This window comes from Tursiops truncatus, chromosome 18, assembly GCF_011762595.2.
Source record: "Tursiops truncatus isolate mTurTru1 chromosome 18, mTurTru1.mat.Y, whole genome shotgun sequence".
Classification (NCBI taxonomy): domain Eukaryota; kingdom Metazoa; phylum Chordata; class Mammalia; order Artiodactyla; family Delphinidae; genus Tursiops; species Tursiops truncatus.
Genome location: NC_047051.1, coordinates 67510867 through 67520428, shown reverse-complemented (window position 1 = coordinate 67520428; position 9562 = coordinate 67510867). Strand labels below are relative to the sequence as shown.

At 53.1% G+C, this 9562-nt stretch overlaps 1 long non-coding RNA gene across 1 annotated transcript; it reads right to left on the bottom strand.

The window, feature by feature from the left end:
• Positions 1 to 2011: 2011 nt before the first annotated feature.
• LOC141277067 (uncharacterized) lies at positions 2012 to 8038 on the bottom strand. The gene is made up of 3 exons (XR_012327757.1): positions 7888 to 8038; positions 4451 to 4582; positions 2012 to 3604 (listed from the first exon to the last, which is right to left on the bottom strand). It is a non-coding gene; the product is annotated as an uncharacterized lncRNA (long non-coding RNA).
• Between the last annotated feature and the right edge of the window lie 1524 nt (positions 8039 to 9562).

Below are 9562 nucleotides of genomic sequence, written 5' to 3'. Positions count from 1 at the left end.
AAAAATCTATTAGGTAGTCTGGCGGGGCGTTATTTTACAAAGGGAGTAGCTTCTACAAAGAAAGACAAAGGCTTGGCGCAAACCGGCTTCTTTCCTGGCTTCCTCCAACCCCCTCATGTCCCTTCACAGATCACAAATAAAGCCCAAAGGGCCTCAGCCAAGAACCTCCGATCCAATTTTACAGACGGTGAAACTGAGACCTCAGGCAAGACTCAGAGATTTTTGTCAGTTTCCCGGCAGAGTGGGAAGTTGAGACCTTCACTGAGACTGAAGACCCAGACAGGGGTGGAGCTCTGTTTAAGGGTGCCAACAACCACGCCAAAAGATCCCCTTCTCCCCAATTCCAAGCATTTGATTCAAAATCAAATGGAAGTTGGTTTCAGCAGCTGGAAATTCCTAACATTAAAAAAAAAAAAAAGGAATGAAGCTTACTGCCAACTAACTGTGGCATAAATGCAATGCATGCTTTAAGAAACTCTCTGCTAACTATCAATTCTTGATGAGGAGAGACAAGACTTGGCTGGATAGAAGGGTGCAGAATACGCTGGCTGATTGATTTCTGCAGCCAGAATCCCCCATGGAAGCCCCTGTCTCCTGGTGTGGAGTTCCAGATGGACATGGGCCTTCTCTTATCACAAGGTCCCTTGGAGGTGGGGAGAAACGCAGTCATATGCTGTTTCCTCTGTGTGTGTGTGTGTGTGTGTGTGTGTGTGTGTGAGAGAGAGAGAGAGAGAGAGAGAGAGAGAGGGAGAGAAAGAGAGAGAGAGAGAGAGAGAGAGAGAGACAGATTGATCTGGACCCTTGCTGCCCCTACAGGGGTTTAGCACCCTTAACTCTAGATTCATTTGAATGTCTGATTCTCCTTCTGGGGATGTGTCCCCTCAAGGCTCCCTGGGCCTCCTGGATAAGGAGAGGTCACATTTCCCACCGAGAGCCATCCTGCAGAAGCAGTTCCGGCCGGGCGGGGCTCTGTTAAGACAGGGGTTGGGGGTGGGTAGCTCGAATCTGTCTGCCTAGAGACTCGGGCCTGATGCCTCCACCCTCCGCCCCATTGGGAGCTGGAGGTGTCGCTCTAGGGTGGGGAACCGCCTGGCGGGGTCTGGACGCTGGCCGAAGTGGGCGGTGGGGAGAAGAGAGGGCTGTGCCAGAACGACCCCCGCCCCCTCCCGCAGCAGGCCTGCAAAACCTAAGACTGGGGCTCACATGCTCAGCCGCTGACCTGGGTGATCTTTCTTGCCTCTCTTTCTTCGGTCCCCTTCTCCCTGCCTCTACTATTTCTTTGCACGATCAGGCCCCAGGTCAGGGTAAGGGATGCAAAAACATGGCGTTTTGGCCCGGAACACACTGTCCAGCGCGCGCGCGCACACACACAGACACACTCACGTACAACTCACCCCCCCCCCGCGCGCCCCCGCCCCAGCCCGTGCACTGGGCACACGCCCGGGCTCCAGGCACCTTGCCAAGAGCGCGCGAGCACCCTGCGTGGCACACTGGCTGAAGTTCCTGCACGAAGTGGCGGGGGTGGGGTGAGGAGGGGGGTGGGCGGCGGTGGACGCCGCCGACTGCTGGCGGGGCGCACAAGTTCAGTGCTCAACTTCCCGCTCTTAACGAGACCCGGGATCCCTTTGGAGAGGCCCTCGGGAGCTGGCGGCGGGGCTGGGAGTGGCGTGGGTAAGCTGGCCGGCGCGGGGCGCGGGCGGCGGGGCAAGAGGGCGCGACAGGAGGAGGGCGCGAGGGTGCCCGCGGCCGGCCGGGCGCTCCAAGAAGTCAGCGCGAGCAGCTGTGACTTCACCTATTAGCCCCGATGTCTTTCCGAGGAGCCTGGTGGAGTTAAACAGCCCACAATGGGCGCTCTGGGGCGCCTCCAGCCTGACCTCCACCCGGGTTTAATAGTTTCATAGGAACTTCATTAAATCAATTACTTAGTGAGCACATCATCATTTATTTGTAATTAGCAGCGAGGAGCGCGTTCTCTCCCCCAAACCCGCGGCCCGGGTCCCAGCGGGGTTGGCGGAGTTGTGCAAGCACTTTTGTTTGCTCGAGTGTTGACTCCCGGCATTATTCGGCCCCGGTAATCTTTACGTCTTAATCTAGCATTCAGGGAGCGAAGGGAAAACAAACAGGGCGCAGGCCAGAGGCCAGCCCTGCGCTCCCAGCCGCGCGCGCAGCACGGCCCTCGCTCGGCGCGCAGGGCGCGTCTCCGCGGCCCCCTCTCCTCCGGGCAGAGAGGGCGAGGGGGCACCACGAGGGCAGCGGCGCTGAAGGGGAATGAACCAGGCCAGGGGACTCAGGAGGAAAGTGGCGAAGGAAGAGGAAGTGAAGGAGCAAAAAGAGCGAACCCGGCGCAGGAAAGCATGTCTCGCAAAGCGCGCACAAAAAGAAAACGTCCAGGCTCGTGCGCGTGTGCCGGCGGCGTCGGAGGGGAAGCGCGTGTGTGCGTACGCAGGATGTGCGTGAAATCACATCCATTTCAGCTGCCAGGAGCTGGGCGGAGAGAGGGGAGCGCGAACAGGAGGTGCCGGCCTGGCGTGCGCGGAGGCAGCTCGATGGGTGTCCGGGCTGCAAAAGTGCTTTCATTTGGGGACTGCAGCCGCGGGCGCAGCTCCATCGCGGCCCACAAATTACGAGCGAGTGGTAAGCGAGCTGGGGGAGTTGCTGAAAGCCAGGCCAGAACCTGCGCGTGCGGAGCGACGCGAGTAATGGCCCCGCGAGGAGTCGTGATTCCTTTCGAGTGTAATCATCTTTCCCTACACGCCGCAGCGCCGGCCAAGAACCCGGTGGGTCGTAGGAGTCTCGGCTCCCGGGGCTGGAAACGTGGACTGCAAGTCCTTGCCCCAGCGCAGGGATTTCCGCTCCCAGTGGGAGAAGTCCCTCCGGCACAGGAAACGCTCAACTTCTGCGCGAGATCCCAGCGCAGGAAATGGGGGGCGGAGGAGGCGAGGGGTCACTGATGATCCGGCTCCGGTTCTCAGGAGCCGGCGAGTGTGCACAGCTGTGAGCTTAGGAACAGGCCCATGGGACCCCCTCTCCCCCCCCACCCCAGGAGTGGGCTTCCAGAAGAAACAGTGATCCCAGAGGGTCCTTGAGGCTAGTCTCCTAGGTGGACCTCGTATCTGTGAACCTTTGAGGAGAGGGTCTTGAATTTCTCCACTGGTTTTTGTGGCCAGGCCTGTTTGATTCAGGATGATACTTGGAGGCTATGAATGTGTGAAGGTTACCTTCTTGATTCAGTGTTTGGAGTGTTCGTACTCTAATGGGCCCAGAGAGAGCTTGATGCATCAGTGGGTGGCAGCATGGTGACAGGATCTGTCCCGGGGTGGGAGTGGGGAGGGAGGGTTGAGGCGTGGCCCAGGGCCTGGCTGTAGTTGTGCTCCTGGAAGTGGCAGCTTTGTTTGCCTGGGACCCTGAGGTGGGCTCTCCTGCGGCCTCCGGTTGGGTGAGCCTGTACCCATGACATTGCCTTGAGTTTCAGAGACCCCACTGAGACCCCCCAGCTGCTGCTGACCTACCCTGGATTGTCTGAGAACTTGGGTCAGCCTGAAAAACAGGAAGTGGATCCAGAGAAGGACCATCTACTGGCAGGGCAACCATCTGGGAGAAGCACCTTTAAAAATATAAAAGCACTTTGCAACTTTGCATACTTCTCCCCACCCCCAAAGTGATACATGCTGAAGTAGTTAAAATGGTCAGGCTTCCAGAAGAATTACCAGCAAAAGCAAGTATGTCTGCACAAAGCGAAACACAATTTCCTCAAATCTCTCTCCAAACACTGTAAACACCGGCACGCCTTAGAGTCTGTTGTACATGCTTCTGCTTTGACATAATGAATACCTATGCGTGTCACATGTATGTTTGATCGGCCAAGACTGTACATACACACACAGTTACAGCATATTTAAATCCAACCTTGCAAATGATCGGGGAGGCCTACCCATCCTGGACCTAGCCAAATTTAGGGCAGCCTTGAAGGAAGCAGAACTGAGAAAGACTCCCTTTAAAATAACAGTAAAATGGAATTCACCCCTGACTTCTCTCTCCACTTCTCCCCCTCAACCTCGCGGCGACCCGCCCCCTCCCACAGCTTCAACAACGTTTAATAAAATAGCATCATAGGGAGAAAACAGGCAAGTCAGGCAAGCATTTTATGAACTGGCAGGGAGTTTCGTGAAACGGCTGATTTAGAAAATCTAGATGTTGGCTGCAAAATTTTCTTACAGATAAGCAGGTTCGGCATCTTCCTGCTCTGAGTCCTAACAGCTTTGAACCCATTAGCTGGCTGCCATCTCAGACTCTGTTCTGCTTCTGCCTTTGCTGGGCCGCATGTCCCCGGCACCCTGCCCTGCCCAAGGCCCTCCCTCCACAGTGGGAGCCCTGTGCTCTGCTCCCCACCTCCTTCCAGTGGGGCTTCCCCGGCAGGAGGTGTGGGACCCTTCTAGCCCACTCCCCTTACTTGTCTGGGGTCCTTGCCACTGGGCCCATCAGCCTGAAAACGAACAGGCATCTGCTCACATTTCTGTCCTGTCTCCGTGGAGGGTTCTGAACAGGCTTCTCCCTCACCAGCTGCAGGTTTCCTCTTCCGGACCTGCAGGGAGAAGCAGGCCGGGCATGACAGACTGTAGACACAAAGCTGACCAAAGCCTGTGTGATGGTCTGGGGTAATGACATATAAGGGAAATTTAAGGGAGGGCCAGGGGAGACTTGGAATGGGAGGAATTATGCCAACGTTTGTCTCCTTTTAGGCGCGAGGGCAAAGGTTTGACCACTCTGGCTTTCCTTAAATAAACTGACCCCAAAGTGCAAGCGTTAGAAAACCGGTGACCTAGGTCGAGCGTCTGCTGTGTTACTGAGAGAAACTTCTAGGTGGGCACGGGCACTCCTTTCTGCTTTCGGACCCAACCACACCGGTGGTTCCCTGCTTGTATCTGGGTGGTTCCCTGCTTGTATCCATGAGGGGCAAAATCATGAAGCGATTCCAGGCAAGTGCCTCTCAGGAGGGAGCAACGCCAGAAGACAAGAGAGGCAAGCGCAGGCAGACGCTGCAGTCCGGCCAGTGCCAGCCCTCCCCACCTTCTCCCCCTAACTTCGACTTTCTAGACCTTTCTGGTCATCCCATAAATCAGAGGGCTGGGGTGGTCCGGAGGCAGAAAAGTGCCTTGAAAGCACTGTGTCCTTGGCCACTGGCAAGGAGATTGGAGTGTTGGTTTAGATTCCTCCGATCTGAATAATGCCTGGTAGGAAGGAGCAGAGAAATGATATCATGAAAAATCTCCTTCTTGGTTCTTACATTCCTTTAATGGGAAGGTTTCCCTGGGCTGCATGCCTGTCTGGAGAATTGTAGACACAAAACTTCCCATTTCTTTAAGAGCAAAGGAAGCCCAGCTCGTGTCCTGGGGGAGCCAGGGGCAACCTCCCTCTGAGGCCCTGGGGAGGCTGCCCTGGGCCCTGTGCAGGGGACATGAGTAGGAGGTTGAGGGGGGGAGTCGTAGAGAACTCTGATGTCCATTATTCACATGCTTTTCTCTATTTAAAAAATTCTGAGGACTTCCCTGGTGTGCCAGGGGTTAAGACTCCACATTTCCACTGTGGGTGGTGTGGGTTCGATCCCTGGTGGGGGAACTAAGATCCCACAAGCCACGCAGCCAAAAAAAAAAAAAGACCATAAAAAATTCTGGTAATTTTTTGTGGCCGTGCTGCGGGATCTTAGTTCCCCGATCAGGAATCGAATCCATGCCCCCTGCAGTGGAAGAGACGAGTCTCAACCACTGGACGCCAGGGACGTCCCTAAACCACTTTTAAGTACACAGTTTTGTGGCATTAAGTACATTCACATTTCTGTGCGGCTGTCACCACCATCCACTTCCAGAACTTTTTCATCTTCCCGAACAGACCCTGTACCCATTAAACACTAACTCCCCATCCCGCCTCCAGCCACGGCTAACCTCTATTTTACTCTGTCTCTATGAATTTGACTACTCTAGGTACCTCATATAAGTAATCATACAGTGTCTGTCTGTGTCTGGCTTATTTCACTGAGCATAATGTCCTCAGGGTTCAACCATGTTGTAGCATGCATTAGAACACCATTCCTTTTTATGGCTGAATAATATTCCAGTGCATGGCTATATATAACATTTTGGTTATCTGTCAGTGGACCTTTGGTGTGTTTCCACCTTTCAGTTACTGTGAATACTGCTGCTAGGAGCACGGGTGCCCACACATGCTTTTATATGTACCCATGTACCTATATATTTTTTTGTGAACCGATGTAAAACACTTTAAAGGGGGAGCTTCAGCCAAGAATTTAGAATATCCGATTTCTCACTTGGATCTGGCTCTCTGAGGCCAACGAAGTGCAGGTGGATTTCAAGGGAGAGCCAAAGCATTGTTTTCCAGTTCCATGGTATTCCCATCTGTATTTGCACATGTGTGTGTGTGTGTGTCCGGCCCTACCCAGTGCTGCTGCTTCAGAGGAACTATTAACACATTAATATTATCAATAGCAGGCAGTGCCTGAGCCATTAGGGATTTATGAAAACATCTGAAGCCAGTCGTTTCAAAGCGTTGATTTGTTTTATAGTCAGTATTACATTTTATGACAGGCTCTTTTGCCAGCAAAATGAGCGTATAAGCATCATACGCAGCTCAGTAGACGGAAACCGCTGCCCTGTGCTGCCCTGCAAATTTGTGCTCCAGATCCCTTGGGAAGCTTCTGCAGTTTGCAGACAAACACTGACCCTTTGCTGAAGGGTCAGCCCAGAACCAGATAGCGAGTGTGGGCCCCCCGCCCTGTACATTTTTAGCTGTAGAAAAACTATGGCTCCTTTTCCTTTCTGTCGTTTTCCTCACACCTAGAGCACAAGAAGCAAGCCAGTATCCAGCAGACCAAGGCCAAACATCTTCCTGGCCGCTTCTGCTTTTCTGTCGCGGTTGTTTTCCCTCCTGATTTGCCAGAGTTTCCCAAGGCAAGTTCTCTAGTTCTGGGGAAGTAGTCTCAGCCCCGCTTAGAACGGGGGTGACCAAGGAGGGGGGCAAGCAGGCCCCTTGGAGGAGACGGATGTGTGTTTCTCAGCTCCCCACTCAAACCTCCACCACCTGCAGCCCACCCCCAAGGGCAACCAAAGGAGACGGCGGTGTGTGGTCGAGGAGGGGGTGGGGTGCGGTAGAGCGGGGGAGGGGCAGCAGGGCCGCGCAGGGAGAGGGCACACCCACCCTCCCTCCGCCCCCGCCCCCAAGCTGGGACCTGGGGGGTCCCCTCGCGGCGGCCCCCCTCTGGGACAGGAGGGAGCACCAGGAAGTTCCTTCCCCACGCTCCCAGGGAGCGGGGTTTGTAAGATTTTACAGCAGCTGTTTAACATCTCCCTACCTAGTCATTAAACGCGGAAGGGAGAAAATTAAAATGGCAAAGTACGATGAAATAAAAGGCGTCTTTTCCTGTAAAGAGACAACACCTAATTAAGGAGTATTTGAATCCCACAGAAATGCAGACGCTCATGGGTGACGTAAAACTTCTCCTTTTCAACCAGGAACAAAACCCAGAAAATTGGGGACCCGGCCCAGGAGGTAGGTAGCCCCTTAAAACGACAAGCTCCTTCCTCTTTTGCCTGGCTTCCCCCTGCCCTCCTCTTCCACAGCCCTGGGGGAGGAGGAGACAGACGACGCCTTGGAGTTAAAGTTTCTGGGGGCAGCGCCCAGCCCAGAGCCGGTTCCCTCCCCCAGGGCTCTCAGGCCTGACTCAATTCCGTCCCAGTTTCCCTCTTTTGTCCCCTCCCGACTCTGTCTCATTGTTTTGTTTTGTTTTGCAACTCTTTCTCTAGCTTCCCCATCTTTTCGGGGAGCCCGCTCCCATCTTCTGTTTCCCTCAGCCTCCCTGAGCTTCCAGAGTGGTACCTTCTGCCTTTTTCTCCTGGCTCTTATCTGGTTCTTGATTAGATAACGGAAGCTTTGCTCTCCTTCCGCGCGGTTCCACAGCTCAGCCCACTGGCTGTGGGCCCCTGATCCCACCGGAAGCCTGGCTCTGACCTTTGCTCTCCGCTGCCTGCTGCCAATGCTTAAGGACTCTCCTGACGCACCTGCCCCGAATCAAACTCAGTGAGCTTAAGGGGTGTTCAGCCGCAGGGATCTGGAAGGAGCTGCCTTAGCTCAGCCAGGAAACCTGCCTTCGGCCTCCGTTTTGCTCCCACGGGAGTTCCGGGAGGAGGCAAACGCAGGGAGCACCCACTGGCCAGGAAGGAGTTCTTCCCATCGTGGCTGCTCGGTTTCTCTGCTCTCCGGGTAGTTATTCTTCGAGGAGAGTGTCTTACTGTTTAGTCCTATGATTCAGGAGAAAGAAAAGACAGCTATGGGGAGGCTTAAGAAAATATGGATCGATGTGTCTTGAAATGTCTACAAGTTAAAGAAATTCTTAGTCACACCTCACCCCAAGTTTGCCTCTCTGGGATTATTTTAGGATTTTGGTAGTTTACGTTTTCCCCAACATCACAATGCATAGGACAGAGCCAGAGGTGCCCAGATTCCTGCTTATTAGACTAAACAGTAAAAGGAAGTCATTTTGGGGCTTCCCTGGTGGCGCAGTGGTTGAGAGTACGCCTGCCGATGCAGGGGGCACGGGTTCGTGCCCTGGTCCGGGAAGATCCCACATGCCGTGGAGCGGCTGGGCCCGTGAGCCATGGCCACTGAGCCTGCGCGTCCGGAGCCTGTGCTCCGCAACAGGAGAGGCCACAACAGTGAGAGGCCCGCGTACCGCAAAAAACAAAACAAAACAAAAAAAAAAGGAAATCATTTTTTCCTTTCAAGAAGTAAGGAGGGGCTATTTTGTTGGCATTTCCCTTTGGGGATGGATCCTGTGTCTGGCTTTGCCTTTTCAAAGGGTAAACTCAGATCCCACCAAGGTGGAGTGTAATATGGGTAGAAGCAGTGTCTGGTCCTCCCTGATCTGCTGCAGAAACTTTTGTGTGTCCGCCTTTGCTGGGGTCTGGAAATGCAGCCCTCTTAGCTGCCTTCGTCCTACCTTCTCTTTTCTTTCCTGAAACATGTAGGTACAAAGAGATTTTTTAAAGTTCTATAATTCTTTTCTTCTACATTAAAATGCATTGCATATACTATTTCTGAGTAAAACCTTGGGTGGTGTTTTTAGAAAAAGGATCATAGTAATAAAAATATTTTACATCAGTGTTATATCTACCTAACACTCTTTAAGCCTTGCACATGTTTTAATTGATTTGATTCACTTACTACTTCTCTAAAGTAGAGTGGGGAGGCTTTGTTATTCTCATTTCGGGGGTGAGTAAATTGACTCAGAAGGTTAAGCTCACACAGTAGTAAGTATAGAGCCAAAATGAGTTCAAGTCCATTTTTTTTTTAACCAAAGCATAAGGGACAGAAATAAAAAAATAGAAAGTGATATGGTGATTTGGTGACCAGATCTCTCACAGTTTCTGATATAATAGGGTCAGTGGATGAGCATGGTTCCATCCATTGCTCTCCTTCAAAAAGGCATCCTTCTTTACACAGATGGGTGAACAGAAAAAAATGGATGTTTGCCCGACCTTATTCCTAAGCAACA